A 20,133-nucleotide genomic window follows, 5' to 3' on the forward strand; every position below is an offset into this window, starting at 1 on the left:
ATTGGTTGTAAACTTATTGTGTGGAGGGATTGTGGGTTAAGAATTTATCATATAAACCTGTTTGATAAGTTATTGTGCTGTGGAGTAATGCTTGTACCAGGCGATGGAGGAAAGGAGCATGCCAAGGCGGTCATAACCACCTGAAACAGAAACAACAAGGGTGGTGAAATGAATCACACCAGAGTTCATAGAGGTGGCATAAGGCCTCCAAGTTAGAGATCCCCGTAATGCCAGATAATCCCAAGTGGGAGCCGGCAAATTGCAGGATTAAAGGTTATGCCATTTTATAATATTTACCACAACAGATGTCCTCATTCTTGTTGCCTAGAGATGCAGCCTCCCATTACTCACTAAATTTGTGGAGATAAACATGCCTGTTTCTAGGTTGCCTAAGATGATAGAAACCTGTCTTAATTGTTGTGACTTTATAGCATATTTTGACACCAACTAGCTAAGACACCTCTTCCCTACTATATACATTACTTTCTTTTGCAAGACTCTCTAGGGACTCTTCATAACTCGTATTTGAATTAGTTCTGAGTGGCCAAGTGGGTGCTGGGAATCAAACTCAAGTCCTCTAAAAGAGAAACTAGTGCTCCTAACCTCTGAGCCATCCCTCTTGCTCTGTGGCTCCATTCATGATAACATCCCGAGCTTTCTCTATGATTTCAAAAATAAAGTAGAGGAGTAAATAGAGAGGACAACAACACATAAGTCATTTTTTTAAGTGGTAATAACTTTTGAGCAATCAAAAATTTTCTTGGACTAGTGAAATAGCTCATCAGGTAGGTGTACTTGCTGTGAACCCCAGGGAGCTGAGTTCAATGCCTAGAACCAACATGATAGAAGAAAACTTAACTTCCAGGGTTTCTTCTAATCCATATGCATATCCCTTGGCACCTGCATGCTTGTATCACACACACACACACACACACACACACACACACACAGAGAGAGAGAGAGAGAGAGAGAGAGAGAGAGAGAGAGAGAGAGAGAGAGAGAAAGTTTAAGTGTTCTCAATAGAAGCCAAGTCAGCATTGTAAAGGTTACTAACAGTTGTAGAACATAGAGAATACGGGGTTTTAATTTCTATGTTTTCCTTTGATAATAAATTTTTATGTGTATAAGTCATGGTCAGTCACTTTAAATGATGCATTCACCTGTTTTACATTTAATGGCATGAAAATCTTTCTTTGAAAAAGGACAACACTCTAATAAATGGATTTCTTTCATGTGTTCCTGCTCACATGTGTGATAGTGTGTGCAGCTCATGTAATGGGAGTCATGGTATAGACCCTGCAGAGAGAAGGTGGCGCTTCTCTTCCTGTTCCCTGTACCAGCTGTACAGGTGGTGCCTACGCTGAGTACTGCTTCCAACTGACCATGACAAAATTTCAGTATGAAACAAAATCAGTTGTCATACATGACAGAAGGCAGAAATGGCTCTACATTTTCAATCCTTTCACAAAGAACTTTATTAACGTCATTTAATGGTTTGTGTACTTAAAACCCAGTGAATGTCAGAATTGAGAATGGCAGAAGTGGAGTCGACTCCCCACCTAGCTCTACGTGCTCTGAAGCATGTAACCATGACATCCTACTGAGAGGACCTTGATAATCAGGCATGTAGGAAAGGTACCTGGTGTCCTTCCCCATACAAATAAAGCATCACTAGCATCTCAAACTGAACCAGTGGGAAGCATCTACCCCTGGATCCCACCTCACTTTTCAATGTTTATAAAGTCCCTGTCTACATGGGAAAAAGTGCACAAATTATCTCACCAAGAAAAATTAATAGGCTTGTGTGATGGTTCTCCTATCAAAAACCTCCCATAGAGCAAGAAGAGCCTATTCCAAAGATGAAACTTACTTCCTATTGATCTCACCCTGCCTGACCTTATAATCCCTGACCTCACTCTGTCCGACCTCGACCTCAGCACTCACTGACCTCACACAGACATGGCCCTCACACTTGTTGGCTTCACACTCACCAGCCTCAAACTGGCAGGCCTCAAACTGGCTGACCTAGCAATGGCTGACCTCACACTAGCTGACCCAGCACTCTCTGGCTTCAAACTCGCTGACCTCACACAGGCTGGCCTCATACTTATTGGCCTCGTGTTCACCAGGCTCACACTCTCACGCCTCAAACTGGCTGGCCGAATGGTGACTGACTTCCCACACGTAGACTCACACTGGCTTGTCTCACAGTCACGGGCCTCAAAGCTGTTTGCCTCACTCTGTCTAACTTCACACTCATTGACTGACTTCACCTTAGCTGACCTAACTTAACACCTGGAAATTTCCCTTTGTGGTATTTGTGCTTTTTCCTTCTATTTCCACCGTACCTCACTCTCTGCAGCTGCTTCCAGGATTGATTGTATTGTAGGTATAGTTACATACCTGCATCCCTAGAGGATAAGAGAAGACCCTGGAGCTGCGGTGACACTGCAAGTCAACCTAACACCAGGGAGTGATGGTGGGACTTTGTGCTCTGTGCCCTGCTATCCTGACTGTAGAGTTGGTTGCTCATAGTGTCAGAAGTCAGGCAGGAGAAAGGTCCTTGCACATCAAAAGAAGAAGGTTCAAAATTATATTTCTTCTTTACTTTGCAGATCATAAAATTACAGATGTCAGGGCAATAGCTGAGGTTTCCCAGGGTTAAGAATTGCCTGCTGGTTACCATCCACACAACGTCAGACGGATCCAGAAATAGGTGCATTTAAAACTCAAAAGTAGCTCACTGAACATTCCTAAATAGGATGAGAAAATTCTCAATGGCAGTCTTTCATAGTGTGGATTCACGTAGCATATTCCAAATTGCACACAGCAGAACAATATTCCTAAATGAAGCATCATGAAAGAGGAAATTGCCTTCACGAGCCCACTAGGCCCAAGAAGCAGAACACGTACGTCATGCTCCACCGCGCATTAATGATATGGTTCTTTGGGAAAACCTATGCTGAAGATACTAGAGGAGACAGTGGAACCTGCTGAGCTGTTCCCAGTTTATGGACCAATATGCCTCTGTTTCTCCTTTGTTACATTCTTCCAACCTCCCATGAAGCTAATATGATGCAAAGCACATTCTGAAAACTGCTGCTCACAAGATTTTACAGATTTACAGCTGGCAGAAGTTTGTGGCTGTAGTGGATCCCTTCGGAGGAGTAGCTGATCATAAATCACGTTTAAAAACCTTGGAGTTGTTTATTTGAGTTCCTCTGTTGGTATTTCTGCAACAGTCAGCTTTAAAAAACAATCTGTAGCATTGGACTCTTTTTCTATTTTATCAAATCTTCAAATTAGGTTTGCAGCTGCTAAGTGGTGCATGTGCTTAATTACCGGGTCCATAAAGCTTTACTGAAAAACTATCATATGTATGCCAAAGTTCAAATTGGAGTTATGCTGAATGAGGGCTACTGTGAAGGCCATAATTGACTGGTAATTGTCATTATATCATGAGAGTCATACAAGTTCTTCTTTCATGCTATTTCAGAGAATACAGTCAATGAATAACATAGAACAGTGGTACTACTTTACCTTTAAAAGATGTTATACTAATTTTATTTTCTGTCCCCAAGAACCCATTTTTTTAAAGTTATGTGTGTGTGTTTTATAAAACAATACAAGGTCTCAAATATTGTGAGTTCTGACATAAAGAAGTAACTCCATATAAACTATCTCTTTCTAAGGGCTTGAGGGCCCACAGCTTTCCTATAAGATCTCATAGATTTTTACAATCATTGAGATAGAAAACTGCTTCCCATCCAGTTGTTTGATATTTCAAACAATTTCCCTGACTAGTAGCATAGCAAACTATGTCAAAAATAGGCATAAAACTTGACTTTTTGACACACAACCATAACTGATAACTGACTCAGAATCTGTGCGTTGTTTATACAGATTTCTCCAAGCCTCTACCAGCTTTTGTGTCTGACAAATAAACCATCATCATGAGTTCGAAAAGCACACAGTTGTTTAGGAAGTTGCATGGAATATTTGTGTTGGTGTTCACTGTTTTGTGCATTAGACTGATGCTCTAATGCAAACATGCTGTGGTGGCTGTAGCTGTGGTTTCCTTCAGTGCTGCTTAACGTTCTACCTTCATTCCCTTATCTACTCTGCTCCCTGTGGATATGTGGAAAACTGACTTTTTTCCCTATAATGAACATTTCCTTTGGTTGAGACTCTTATGTAAGACTGCTTCAATAGATGCTTCCAAATTCTTTTGCAGGGTGATTTACCAATTCACTCACCATTATTGTAAAACAGTTAAATTTAGTTTACATGTTCATTGACACTTGATCTGTCACAAAAAAAAATCACCAGTATATGGTATATTGGCAGAATTTTTGTAATTTTTTTACATTTAGTTTTCCATCAGTTTCAATGGGGTATAATTTAGATGTATTAGATTGTACTCAATTAAATTAGTAGATTTAATAACAAATTTATACATCTGTGTAATTACCATATCAATCACAATAGAGAGCATCCTAGAAAGTACTTTTTGAGTATTTTTGGTCATTTCTTTCACCACCTACCCCAGGCAAGCATTGCCTGATTACTCTCAGTAAAGTAGAGAGATGTTTAGTGCTGGGCTCATGGAGTCTTTTACATCTCCTTTCTATATAAAAACATCATAAGCCTTCATTGATCTGTGTCCTTCTGGGTATCAGTGACTTGGTTTTATGTCCAAACAGGATTCTCTAGTACAGACATGCATTTGAGTGTGAACGCTCTCTCTTACTGTAACAAATAGGTGGGATGACTAATTTACAAAGAGCAAAGACTTGATTTTGTTAAGCTTTCAGTTCCTGATTTATGCGCCCATTATTTGGGGGTTTGTCAAGAAAGCCATCCTGATGAACACACAGTGGAACAAAACTTACTTCATGGCTAGGGAGCAACCAGGAAGAGGAACTGAGCAGTGTCCCTCAACCCAATTCATGACCACTCTGCCAATGACTTAAGGTCCTCCAACTAGGCTGCCATCTATTAAAATTTCCACAACCTACTAATAGTGCAAAACCAGTAACAAGTCTTTACCATATGAGCAAGTGTCACGTACGATGTAAACTATGGCAATGCCACGAGATGTTGGTTAATTCACCCACTGATGGATATTGGAAGGATTTCCATCCATTGAAATAGGGTAATAGATTCACATACAAGCCATTGTGTGAACAGCAGTTCTAAACATGTTGTATTGGTTTGGTTTAGAAGCAGATTCTCATCTCCTTTCAAAATAATCGCACCCATGTGGCTACTTTGTGGGTGTCAGCCATTCCAGTTCTGCAAACCAATGCTCCTTAAGCAATCTTAAAAATTTCTGGATGAGACAGTGGATTATAAGCTGTCTGCCATCAGATGTACAGAGATTAAAATAAAAACAAAATATAGTTTACTCATATAAAAAAATTATAATCCAGAGGGACCCTGTGTAGTGAGGACAAATTCCTGTATTCGTCTCCAGTACTACATAAACCAGGCATGGTGATGAACATTTATAATCCCAGCACTCAGGAGCTGAAAGCACAAAGAAGCTCAGAAGTTCAAGTCTATACCCTACTGTGAGTTTGAGGACTCACAGTATGTGAGAGCCTACCAGTGGAAGGAAGGAAGGAAGGAAGGAAGGAAGGAAGGAAGGAAGGAAGGAAGGAAGGAAGGAAAGAAGGAATGAAAGACAGTCAAAGTGAGAATATCTTCACTAAGTAGCAAATCACCAGCCTCATTCAACCTCATTCAGCTCCCATGAAGTGGTATCAGCTCTGCTGTGGCCACACAATATGATCCCATGGGTGGATTTCACAATAGCTATAGAGAGAAGGGCTGGCTTAAGAAACAGCAAGCCAAGGCTGGAAAAAAGCAAGTATGGAGAAGAACAGAGCAAAGCCTTCATGGGACAGAGAACCAAACGGGTGACTCAGGAACTTGAGGTTAAGACATAGAGAAGTTTTCCAGAGAAAGCAACTCCCTTGCTTACAAATGCTGAGGGTCAGCTTCATAGGATTGCAGGAAGTTTGCTGTGGGTCCTGGACCAGTGTGCTGGTACTGAAAAAAAGGCAAATTTGGTGGGAATGCAACTTCCACAGTCTCTCAGAATCTCAGTCACAGCAAAGCCAATATTTTCTTTCTAGCCAGGAAGAGTGACTCTATCATATCTTCCTCCTATAACTGATACACTACTGTCTTTCTATTTCAATGGCTGCTTCTCCCATTTTCTCATTTCTTTCTTTTCTCACTACTCAAATATTTATAGCCCTAGTGTATTAGTGACTTATCTGGTTGCTATGACAGCATTCCTGACAAAAGCAGCCCAAGGAAGAAAAGCTTTGTTTTCTCTCCAGTCTCACTGGATCTGGTTCCATGTGGCAGGGACACTATGGGAACAGGAGTGGGAGGTGGTTGGTCACATGGCCTCTGCAGTCAGAAAGCAGAGAACAGTGAGAGACTGTACTCAGAAAGCTCTCCCCTCCCGAGGCAGTCCAAGACTATGACCTAAGAAATAGTGCTGCCCATGTCCCAAGTCCAAGGTTAGTTATCCCTCTAGATAATCTCTTACAGAGCTAATCCCTTGCTCAGAGACATGTTTCCTAAGTGATTCTAAATCTAATCAAGTTGGATGATAACCATCACAGTTAGTTCTAATAAAAACATAAGATAAGACTTTCCTCACATTCAGTCTCACAGTGCTTGCTGTCTTTAAGCCTTCTCAGGTATATCTACTGTAAGTCATCAACACCAGGGCTGCAGCTAACTCTTTCCATCTATTACTAGAGTTCTTTGCCTCCACCCCAAATAATAGTAGGAAACATAACTCCATGTGAAGACAACTAACCTACAGGACAAAAGGGGGGGAGTAATGAGAAAACATAAAAAGTGAAGAATGCCTTTTTCTGAACAGATTAGCAAGCCAAACAAAAAATGTTTACAAAGAAAGGAAGGAAGAAAGGAAGGAAGGAAGGAAGGAAGGAAGGAAGGAAGGAGGGAAGGAAGGAAGGAGGGAAGGAAGGAAAGAAAGAGTAAAATCCTCCATTGTGATACATTCACAAAGGTGTGACTGTTGAGTGCTAGATCCGGAAGGTAAGGAGACAGCTGAAATACTATGGAAAAAATCTCAGACTAATGACCATATGGCAAACTCTAACAACAAGATGAGTCAGGTAAGAAAGTAAATCTAAGAACTTGACACTAAATTTATCAAAGCCAAGCAGCCAATGAGTAACTTGGAGGAGAAATTAAAAAAAAGAAAAAAACAGAGAAGACAAAGTCAGAAAGGAAATTGATCCTCAGAAATATAGGACAAAGAAATTCCCTGAAATGAAAGACTCAATCAAATTAAAAACACAGTGGAGAGAAAGGTCATCATATAAGAACAAGCAGAAGAATGATTTTTATGGGTGGATCATAAGGTCAAGACAGCTATACATTCAGAAACATGTAAAGAAATGTATTAATGAATATAACCAAAACATCCGAGAATTTGGAATATAGTCAAGAACCAAATGTAAGAACCCATGAGTAAGGGCGCTAAGACAAAGTTTAAAGGCTTACAGCTTTTGTTCAATAAAATCATATCAGGAAGTTTCTCCAACTTAGAGAAAGAAATAGGCCTCCTTAAACCAAGGAGGCATTAAAGACCCCAGATGGACACAACACGAGAACTTTTCAAGGCACACAGTGTATCACTGTTAACATGCAGACACCAGAAAGGAAAGAAACCATATGCAAAGTTGTAAGAAAAAAATACCAACCGCATACAAACTTAAGAACAGCAGAATAGCACCAGTCTCTTGTCAGCAGTTCCAGCAAAAGCAAAAACCACAGAATATCATTTTTAAGCCCTCAAAGAACATAACTGTCAGGCAAGATGGCTGTGTTCATCAACGTTATCTCTCAAAATTTCTGGGAAATAAAAATCTGAAGATAAAGAAAAAACGTGACATTTTATGACAATTCAGCTAGCACTCCAGAAAAGAATAAAATGGACATTATATACAGAGGGGGAGAAATAGCAGTCATACAGCCTTAACAATGTAACCCCAGCAAAGAGGGTAACTCATGGAAGGAATAAATAGATGAACCAAGCACAGGCTTATGCTGGTGCTCTGCACAAACTCAGCCAAGGACGTGATCTTTCTTTCTGGACTCCAGTGTGTTTCATTCATAGTATATGCCCACTTCAGGAGCACTTACACAGACCACCTTAGATGCTGCTCTTCCTAACTTTGTAGATGTCTTTAAATAGTGCAACTGTTTTCACTTTTTCCTCTTTCAGAAATCTCATAGGAATCATACATCTTTCCATTTCACAGAGAAAGTTCCAAATTTTAAATGGTGCTCTGTTAGATTTATCAATTGATCCTAAGAAAAGAAGGAATCTACTAACACTGACTGTTATAGTCAGTCTTTGAACAAAGCTCAGCTACTGGTTATATCCTAAAAGCATTTTTTGGGAGTAACTTTAGATTTTTTTTTAAATACAGAAGCTCAGGAAATGTTTTAGCAACTTTGTCTAAAGTGTTTTGGATAATTAAAAGCAAAATAAATTTTAAATAAATATTTCTCAAGATAATTTAGAAATTGTAGTGGATAGAATAAAATACATCTAATGCACATTAGAACATGTCTCTCTCTCTCTTACACACACTATATGTATGTATGTAAGTATGTTTGTAGGTCCATATTTATATACATATGTATGCAAAGCAAATATGAAAACTGCTGTTGAGAAAAAGGATATTGAACCATCTATAATTTTTTTTTATATAAAGAGAGTAAGTTTTACAAATTCAAATGCATAGGAAAGTCTCTGGAAACACTCCAGCCTTAAATCAGTGAACGGAGTTTTATAGTATTATAGCAAAATTGACACAATAGGTTCAATACAAACATATTTATGTGGTGAAAGTCACTGGTCTCCACAAAGGATAATCAAAGACATCCTTGTGAGTAAATGGTAAAGTCATAATAAGAAAGAGAAATCAAGTAGTCTTTTGAAGTTTCCAAAGAAATACGTGAATTCAGAGACTGTAATATCATATAGTTCCATGAACTTAAGCATTAGCCCACATTTATAATTAGTAAAATTATTGTAATGAAAATTATCCACAAACAAATGACAAAATAAATAACAAGAGAAGACAACCATGGTGAACCACACAGTAAGCGAAGGTGGGGTTGTTTATGCCAGTACGGGCTACAACCTGAGGTAGCTGTGTTCATGTAATTTATTCCAGATAATACACTTTTAGACGTGTTAAATGACAACATAATTTAAAACGGAGGCCGAGAGAGCAAATGTGGGAGGAAATAGCAATGTTTCCTTCACAGTGCTTAGGAGGGAGGAAAATATTTTTAAAATCTGAAATATGTAGTTTAAAAATAACTCCCTTCAGACATGTAAGTCTTCACATTTTACCTCCCACATGCATTTTCTTGCTAACATTGGCTTTGTTCCTTACGAGGCAGGAAGGGAAAAACCAAACTGGAAAGCCATAGGAATCCTGAGATTTGCAAGGACTCTTTCTTCCCTGTTGGCCTCACACTTGGCCACTCAATCCTTCAAATTCCAACAGGCCTAGCCGCCCTCTCTCAGTTCCTGTTTGCACTGAGATGAGCTACAGAAATGTAGTTTTCCTGGTCTTCTGGTAACTACTGGGCAGGCCCAAGACCAAAGGGAATGCTAACCCGAAGCATCCCACAAAGCTTCCCACAAGCCCTTAGTTTCATGGAAGAGGTGGAGCAAACTGACTGACTTAAGTTGTGCTGTTTAAAATGGGTACCAAGTGCAATCTACGAACAGACTTTAGAGATACCAACAATCAACTAGCGTTTCTGCCCTCTCGGACAGACAGAAGCATGGGTCATTCCTTATTTTGTAAAATTAAGCTAATATTTTTAATATTTTTGACCATTTCATACATGTATACAATCTATTGTGACTGACCAGATTCACCTGACATCCCTTCCACTCCTTTGGTTCTCTTTGCAACTAGCGCCCCTCCTACTGTTTATTTGTTTAATTGGGGTTACTTCTGTGAGTGTAGGGGTTATTATTGGATCATGGACAACTGACAAGTAGTTATATCACTGAAGAAAATGATTTCCCTTCGCCTAGGAACCAGAATGGAGACTCCTGAGCATCCACTCCCCCCAATCCGTGACGGAATGCTGACCAGGCCAGTCTTGTGAAGTTCTTGGGACAGTATTCACAAGGAACTCTGTGTTCAAGACCTAGTGACCATGTGACATCAAGAAGACAGTGTTTGTTAGCACCCCTCCCATTCTTCAGCTACTACAGGTGTTCTTCCAGCCTCTCTCCCAGATATAGTCATGGCCATTTTTCTAAAAAACAAACTTTTGGGGGGTTTTATAGACTTTTTCTTTAAACATGAGCCTTAAAATTAAGCACCACAGCATTTTCTACAATTATGTGATAAATGTTAGCATACTAAAAACATTGGCTTAAGAAAGAACACAATTTTGTGATTTCTAATTTAAATACTTAAACTGTATTCAAGAAATATGTCTTGTATAAATAAATGTGTGTGGTGCATGGGGGCAGAGAGGGAGAGAGAGAGAGAGAGAGAGAGAGAAAGAGAGAGAGAGAGAGAGAGAGAGAGAGAGAGAGAGAGATGAGATGAGACAGAGACAAAGACAGACACAGAGAGAGAACACTGATTTTGAAGTTTCAGTTTTCTTCTTTTGAAGTCAAGAGAAATTCAAGTTGAAGTTTTTATTATTTAAATTTCTATTTTTAAGGCTTAATTTATCCAGAAGACTGCCAATGTGTAAATAAAGGGAGAATAAAATCTAAAACAAACTAATGAATAATGAGTAGAGAGATTTGTGGAAAGTTTGGCTGTTTTTTTTTCCCCCTCCTGTATTTTTCGACTTCATCTGTTTCTTTGATCTTTTAAAGAGAGGAGTACTTTTTCATGAAATACAATTCTACAACATATTGACATAAACAAACACTTACAATCTAAATGTTTTTTACATATATGATGTTTCCCCCTGCATGGGTGTGTCATGAGATATGAAGAGTGTGTCTCCATGTGTCATGTGAGAATCTTAAGTACCTTGTCCACTACTCTGAAAATATTGTTCTATTATTTATTCTTGTCTTACTTATATGTGAGTAGGAAAGGAGAAATACATGTTTTTATGTGACTATTTCTCTTCACAACAAAAAAATTAAACCCCATGAATACACGTATATTTATATGACATATGTGGCATTTCTGAAGAAATAAGAAAAAGAAATAATAAGAAAATAAGAGTGTTAAAGTCATTCTTCTAGTGTGCCAAAGTCTTCCTCTACATAAAGAAGCTGAGGAAAAAAGCAGAAACAAAAACCCAGAGGAAAAGCATACATTTATTCTCTTTTCAGTTACAAAAATGTCATGAATACCTACAGAGGCTTATCTTCTACTGTAATAAGCAATGCTAAGTGCTTCATACCTGAAAACAACCTGAGAGAGAGATTGTATTCTACATAATTATGCAAATAGATTTTTAAAAGAGAAAGTAAGAAGCAGAAATGACAATATGCTAATAGGGCAGTGGTGTTGAACGGATGAGGATTATTAAAAATGAAGTGTTTGTTCATGCCCAGAGCCTTTTTACTTCCTTATTTTTTTTTTTTTCATGGCATACACACCTCCAAAGGAAATATTCAAGAAAGAAAAGCTCCAGCGTATAATTACCATAATTATACTTTTTCATCTCAAAATCCTTTCTATACCCCTAGAATAAATATTATATGTACTACGGTGTACCATAATTAAAGCAAATGTTCAGAGAAGTGATGCTTTGATTGCTATTTGCTACATATTCTACCTAATGAGCCAGAACGACACAGTGTACATGTGTGGGGTGTCTATTTATTATTATTGTTATTAATTAGCACAATAGCTTTGACTTGCCTTAATTAAAAATCTTCATAAAATGATTGTATCCCACTGTATAGAATTTGCCACAGGAATATGTAACTAAAATTAATATTGAGGCAGTGAATAATTTAGACTACTTGCTAAAGAAATGTTTGAAAAACAAGCTTTCAAATGTAGATAAGGCTCACAAAAGAACATCAGAGATTGGCAATGGCTGTAAGCTCTTTGCCCAAACATGTGAGCATATTGTTTAATTGTGGATCAAGTTCAGTCTTTAGCGCCTTGACCACTGAGAATTATTCCTTTCAGCTTTTTCTTACAGAAGAAGCTCACCCTGCTGAGCTGGGTGAGTCTTAGATAAGATCCCGATGAGATTCACTTTCCTATACTGTCTGGAGAACATCGAAGAAGGAGAGATGGAGGGAAGGAAAAGGTGTTTGGAATATTTTGGAGTCAAGTAAAAAAAAAAGTTCTTATTTTAAAAACTGAAACTAACCAGGGTGAGAGATTTAAAAAGCCCACATGAGCTCAGTCTGACAAGGCTGACCAAAATGAAAGAATGAAGTTGCCCTAAGCTCACATTGGTCATTTGAAGAACCACTGTACCTGGTGTGTAGAATCATCTGACAGTACCATGTAAACGAGTGCTGAAATGCAAATGGAATTGGTGTGAGAACCAGAATGGCAGCCTCCTCCTCAGCCAATGGAAGAATGCTGATTTCAAAAGTTTAGAATTCCCGATTTTTACTCAAAAAAATAAAGGTCAATTTGGATTTCATTTTAGAGGCTAATCCTGTGTGGGTGGTGGGTTTGAAAGTGGTAGAATAAAGATGTGTTAGCTTTCTTTCCCCCCAAGTAATTTAGTATTAGCAGTCCATCCTGGGGGTTTTCCTTAACATCAAAGAATATGGAGAAAGTAAAAAAATAAAAAAATAAAATCTTGGCTGTTAAGTTTAGAACTTGTCTTCAGTTTTTTTCCCTCATTGCGTGTATCCTCACTCTAACCAAGCGTCTTGTTCTCCCTGCTTTGTTAAAAATATAATTACCAACATTTGCAAGACACCGTGTGCCTAGTCAGACACATAATCTGTTCTTCATCTTCCCACTGCTGTTCAGATCTCCATTCCCTTGCCCATCGGTTACACCTATCTCTTCCACTGTCAGCTTGGAAGCTCGCATGATCCTTTGCTTCTTACGTGCCTATCTTACTCTGCTCCTCCTCTCCCTCCCTCTGCTTCCACTGTTTCTTATTCTGTATGTACAATTTAACATTTTTTTCTAAGTTTATTCTATGGCAAAAATAATGCATGCACACCAGGATATTCTGATAGATTACAGTTGACCTGTGATGCATAACAGGATATTGTAATGAACTGCAGTTGACCTATGAACCCAGTTTCCATGGTTTCTATCTTTCTGTTACTCTATTGTCATCGTTGTTTCTAAAGGCTCCCAAAGCCATGCTCATTCTTGTTTTATAATATTATCAGTGACTTTCAAATACTGTAAAATGCACACATGGAGCAGGGTGTGGAGGTGCACATCTTTCATTCCAGCACTGGGGAGGCAGCACTGGTTTATCTGTACAGGGTGAGCTTGAAATTTCAGACCGACCAGGGCTATCTGGTGAGACTCTGTCTCAGAGAAAAAGCAAAAATCAAGACACAATACCGAAAGCCTCACTACCATGACAGCTTAAACAGGAGCTGAAAGACAGCAATAGATAGATGCCAATAATTACAGAAAACTAGGAAATTATGAGATCAGAAGAAATAGTCTTCCCCAAGAAAAAGTTCCCAATGGGTTACTCAATACCAAATGATCAGCCCTGAAAACATATACATACATGTATTTCAACATAAAAAGTGAAAGTCGTATTTATGTATTTTGGAGTATGTATGTATATGTACACACATTTAGTAAAATGATCATAGTAAACTCTCCTCTATGGCCTGTAGAGCCATTGTAACTTGGCCATGATAAACATGTGAATCTCATCTTATGAGATGGGACTTAAGTTGAAAAGCAGTTGGTTATTTCCATGACATTCATGCCCTCTTGCATCAATAGGAATGTCATGTCCGACTGGTCATTATTACAGATTGCAAAGTTCACAGCCAGATAAGAATTAAAATTACTTCTTAGTTTGGTAGCACACATATTATCACACCTTTTTCAATGCCCATGAGCCCCCTTTGTACTAAAGCTTTAGGAATTCCAAACCCTGGAAATTAATTATAAGCCCTCATCCCTCTCTATTAATATTTCTTGAGAAGGTCATATGATTGTAATTATATACTAGATATATATTTTAAACATACCTGGGCCTCTTTATAATATAATGGAGTTTAATTTTATTCTTGTCTTTATCAATTTTTGTTATTTACTATTGTTGAGCAGTTTTCTGTGTCAGAGGTAGCGATTCACTTGTTGAGGGACACATGTGCTGTCTTCGGTTTTCCCCAATTGTGAAAAAGAGTCACTATAAACATATGCATTTGGGACTTTATGAGAACATACGTTTGAATTTCTCTTGGAGAAATGCCTAGGACTTGATTATAGGTTGTAGTAAGCATACGCTTCACTGTATGGTAAACAGCCAAACTGTTTTCCAAAGTGAATGTGCCATTTTACATTTCCCCCTAAAATAATTGAGGGTTCCAGTAGCCCTGCAATCATACCACCCCCTGAACAATCTGTGGAATCCCCCTCCCCAATTTTAGCGATTTTAACAATTATGGTAATTATCTTGTTACAGTTTTAATATTATTTTCCAAGAACAGACACTGAATGTCTTTTCGGGTTTTACTGTCACCCACTTGTCTTATTGGTTGAAATAGTCAATGTCACTGCTCCGATTCGGGTTCTGCTGTTGTTGCTGTTGTTTTGCTTTTGTTTTAATTCTAGATACATACCTTTTATCAGGTATAACAAATGCACTATTTTAAGTCAGTATAAGGTTTGTCTCTTTAGTACTTTGACAATATTGCTTGTAAGTCAGAAGTTTTAGCTCTATTGAAGTCATAAGTCATCAGTTTCTGTGATCAGGATTGTGATTTTGTTTGATTTGATATGCTTCTGCCATAGCTAGAAAATCTGTAACCAACAGGTATTAAAATTCATGATTTTTAAAACTTGTTTTCTTCTAAGACATTTTCATGGTTTTGATCATTTTAGTTCTGTTTTTATTGATTTGTATATCTCTTTGTGTGGTATATGTGCATGCGTGTATATGAAGTACAGTGCAGCTATGCATGCACGTCTGCAAAACAGGACACATCTGTGCACATCTGTGACTTTCTCCATCATTCCCCATTTTACTTTTAATTAAAAATGTTGACATTCATCTATCTGGTGCAGGCTGTGCTTGGATATCGTTGGATAACTTGCAGAAGTCTGCTTTCTCTCTCCTTTCTCTCTGTGGACCCTGGAACTGGGGGTAAGAACCTTTACCTTCTCAACCAGCTCCCAGCATCTCTCACTGAACATGGGGTCACCCTTTTAGTTAAACTGTGTGGTCAGTGTGCCCTTAACACTAGGGTTACAGGCATGTGTGGCCATGCCAGACACAATCCTGCAACATTAACTTACAAACCGTACCACTGTTTTCCTTGAATAATGCATTTAAAATGTAAGACTTTCTTAATTAGCAAAGCTCGGGGAAAAAAATAGATTTGTCTTTTTATTAATCACTATTTCTGACGCTTTCAAAAATCTCTGGAGATTTCTACCCTTTCTATTTGAAAGCACAACTCTAAGCTTTGCATACAGCTAAATGACTTCTTCCTCCAAACCAATGTAAACTTAGTTTCCAGATCGTAGCAAAGATGAGAGAACCCAAAGCAGGACCTAGATGATATACAACTCTTTATCTTATTTGAGTAGCTGTTATTCTTACAAGTCTATATAAATCGATCTCTGAATAAAGATTATTATATGTTGGGCTGTTGAGATGACTTAACCAATAAAAGTTCTTGTCTACTTCTACACTTCACAAATTTTAAATAAGTCGGCATACTCCCAAATATTGGCTTTTATTGCTGATTATCTGTTACATGGTTGTGTTGTCTTATAGTAACTTTTGGAAATCTCTATTATCTCACCAATTTGAAACATTTATACATAAACATACAAGGTGTACTGGTTTTTTTGTGTCAAGTCAACACATCAACTAGCGTTATCAGAGAGGAAGGAGTCAAATTTGAAGATCCAGGTGTAAGGCATTTTCTCAATTCATGATAAATGTGGGAGGGACCATGGTAGGTGGTGCCATCTCTGGGCTGGTGGTCCCAGGTTCTAAAAAAAAAAGCAGGCTGAGCAAGCCTTGGGAAGCAAGCTAGTAGGCAGCACTTCACCATGGCCTCTGCACCACCTCCTGTCTCCAGGCTCATGCCTTGTTTCAGTTTCTTTCTTGAGCAATATGGAAGGATAAGCTAAATAAATCTCTTTCTCCCCAACTTGCTGTTCGGTCATGATCATTCATCACAGCAATAGAAACTCTAAGACATAAGGTTGTTATAAAGCTAGTTCTTAAATTAAAAAAAAAAAGAACAAACTTTACACTAAGTTTGAGTGTATGAATGCTTACTAGCACATTTGAAAGACATTATGTGTACATCTAGTGCCTACCTAAACCAGAAGATGGTTTCAGATCTTCTGAAGGTGGAATTATGGAAGATTCTGTCACCATGTTAGTACTGAGCCAAGGTCCTCTACAAATAAGTACTCTAAATCCCTGGGCAATCTCTCTAACCACAAGATGATTACTCTTGACTGTCCACTTGATTGGCTTAACAAGGGCCTAGCAGATCCTTAAAGTGCCAGTCTGTGTGTCTGACCATAAGGATGTTTTCCAAAATGCATAACTAAGAGTCTGGAAGACCTAGCATGTTGTGGGTCACAATAGGGGCCCCTGACAGAATAAAATCGAATATAAAAGCCACATCTGGCTACGATGATGTCATCATCTCTTCCCTAATATGCCAATCCTTATGATAATGGACAGAAACCTATAATGTATGAGCCAAAATAAATCTTCCCACTTCAAACTGGATTTTTTCCCTCAGATTATCACAACAATGGGAAGTCCTACACACCTACACTCAGAGGTAGCTCATTTTATTATATGCTTTTTATGTAAAAACTCCATAATACATCTTTTAACCACATGTTTCCTCAGAAAAACTTTTAGTTTTCTTTCACCTAAGGATTTTGTTTCTTATTCTTCCATGAATGTTTTACTGCCTATGAATTTGTGGCAGACAGTTCTTCACTTTAAGCCCTTGAAAAGGTAGTTTAAGTAAAAAAAATCTGCCTACAGAAATCAAGCTGGCATTCCTTCATAGACAGCATGTATCTCCTTTTGTTAGTTTTCCTTTTCTCGCTTTTTCTTAGATGTTTTCATACGTTTAATCAAACTCTGTCTTGGTATTTTTATTCGGTATTTGTTTGACTTATCTATTTGTGAGTTATGTGACTTCTTAGATCTACTAATTTGCATATTTCATCAACTTTAAAGAGGTTTCCAGTGATTAAGAGTACAGAAGACTTTAGCCTTTCTCCTTTTGCCTTGGACTCTAAAAATAAAGATGTGGTATTACCACCTTCCCACAGGTCCTTGTGACTCAGTTGTCCTCCTTTTCCACACAGTGACTTTTTCTCATTCCATGCCTATGTCTTAACTTCCATGGATCATCTGCCCTGACACCTCTGCTTCCCTGTTGTGTTCTTATCTGCCACTATTGCTGGTTTTGGTTCTGCACTATTGGCTTTTCTCCTTTGTCTGACTTCTACAGGTCACCAATATTTTCTACTGTATCACCAATATTTTCTACTGTATAAAGTGCTTTTAAAAAATCATTTCTATGATAGCTTCTGTAAAATTCATTATCAGATGATCTGATTCGCCTCAGCCTTCAGATCAGCTGACTGCCTTTTCTCCTTTGATTTATAATTGCCTGGCTTTGGATAGAAAAGGTGATTTTCAATCATATCAGGGAAATTTTGTCTAATACAAAATTTCTGAATTCTATTTAGTTTCTTTTGGCATGTAGTAGACTTGTATACTCTTGAAGTACAGGTCTCCATTGGTTATTAAAACTCATGACAATCTACCTTTTAGAATCTATCAACAGCTGTTTTTGTTTTGTGGGACTCTCATCTGTCTTGGTTTATGCTGCTTGAGTTTATGGAAGTAGCTTTTTTATAACAGAGTACCTGGTGACATTTGATAGGAAAAGTCTCTAACCTATGGGTAAAGATCATTTCCTAGGTTGGATTGTGTTATGACTGTTTTCATGCCCTGTGATATCTGTAAGTAGCAAATTTAACTTTCTTTGCTAAAGTCCAACATGGGTACTTTCTTATGGAAACTCTAGGAAAGTATCCATTTTCTGCTCTCTCTCTCTCTCTTTTTTTTTTTCTTTCAGGATTTTAGTTTATCAGTCTACATTCAACGTTAACAGCATATCTTCTATATGGTGATTTGAATGAGACTGGCACCCATAAGGTCATAAGTTTGAATGTTTGGTCTTCAGCAAGTGGAATTGCTTGAGAAGAATAAGTGGCCTGTTCAGAGACTGTGTTTCACTGGGGGTGGGCTTTGAGCTTTCAAAAGCCCTCTCTAGACCTCAAAACCCCCAAACTTACAGATCAGATGTAAAGCTACTGCTACAGAGTCATGTCTATAAGCTTCCTGCCATAATGATTATAGACTAACCCTCTAAAAATGTAACAAAACCCTTGTACCACATCCCCAATTAAATGCTTTCTTTTGGAAGTGTTGCCTTGGCCATTGCTTCTCTCTCTCTCTCTCTCTCTCTCTCTCTCTCTCTCTCTCTCTCTCTCTCTCTCTCTGTGTGTGTGTGTGTGTGTGTGTATCTGAGAAAGAGGGGGGAAGAGAGAGTGAGAGAGAGATAAGAGAGCAAAACACACACACACACACACACACACACACACACACACACCACCGCCGCCACCACCACCACCACCACCACCACCACCACCACCACCACCACCACCACCACCAATAGCAACAATGGCAGTAACAACCCTTATGTGTGTACTTCCCAGATAACTCCAGATAATCTCGGGATCTCCAGTCACATCTCTAAAGTTCCCTTTTAGAGAAAGGTGAATCCATAGATTCCAGGGACTATATGTGACCATCTTTATAGAACCACATTTTTTTTTTTAGCTTTCTATGTCACCTTTTGACATTCTAGTAGCCTCCCATTATTGTCAGAGTTAATGTTTACCCTTATGGGGGAGAAGGGAGAAGAGATAAATACACACCATCTTGTCTGGAATGGCTTTATAGTATTACTTTCGCATGTAGCTTTGTTTCACACCCAAATTTTATATACTGCTTCAGAGATTTTTAATGTAAAATTTTAATGATTGATCAGACAAAACCTGGCAGAGTTGGAATCTTTTCACTCTATTGATTTCTCTTGGGTCATCCTTAAGAATCAAAAAACAATCTCTTTGATTTGCCACTGAGTTAATGTTTTTCTGTATTTTTTCTTTTTTTCTTTTGGTTTTATTCTTATTGCTTTAAATTTTTAGTTGGATATTCTCTGTATTTACATTTTAAATGTTTCCTTTCCCCCTCTCATATCCCCCTCTCCCTCTACTTGTTTCAATGAAAGTGCTCCCTCTCCCAATCACCCTCTCCACCTCAGGGCCTTGGCTTTCCTTTACACTGGGAAAAGACAACTTCCCTGGACCAAAGGCCTCTTCTCCCATTGATGCCAGACAATACTACATCTGCAACTGGAGCCATGGGGCTCTCAATGTATGCTCACTGGTTGGTGTTTTATTTCATGGGAGCTCTGGAGGGTTTGTTTGATTGATAATGTTGTTCTTCTCATGGGGTTGAAAACCCTTTCAACTCCTTCAGTCAGTTCTCTAGATCCATTATTGGGGACCCTATGTTCAGTCTGATGGTTAGATGAAAGCAACCTTAACTATGTCTTTTTGACTCTGGCAGAGCCTCTGAGGAGGCATCCATACCTGGGTCCTGCCAGTAAGTACTTCTTGACATCAGCGATAGTGCTTGAATATAATAGCTGTATATGAGGTAGATCCCCAAGGCACTCTGAATAATCTTTTCTTTAATTCCTGCTCCTCTATTTGTCCCTGTATTTTATTCTGTGAGTACTTTCTCCCTTCTAAGAAGAACTGAGGCATCCATATTCTAGCATTCCTTCATTTTGAGCTTCATAAAGTATGT

This window comes from Micromys minutus, assembly GCF_963924665.1.
Source record: "Micromys minutus genome assembly, chromosome: 8".
NCBI classification, from domain to species: Eukaryota; Metazoa; Chordata; class Mammalia; order Rodentia; family Muridae; genus Micromys; species Micromys minutus.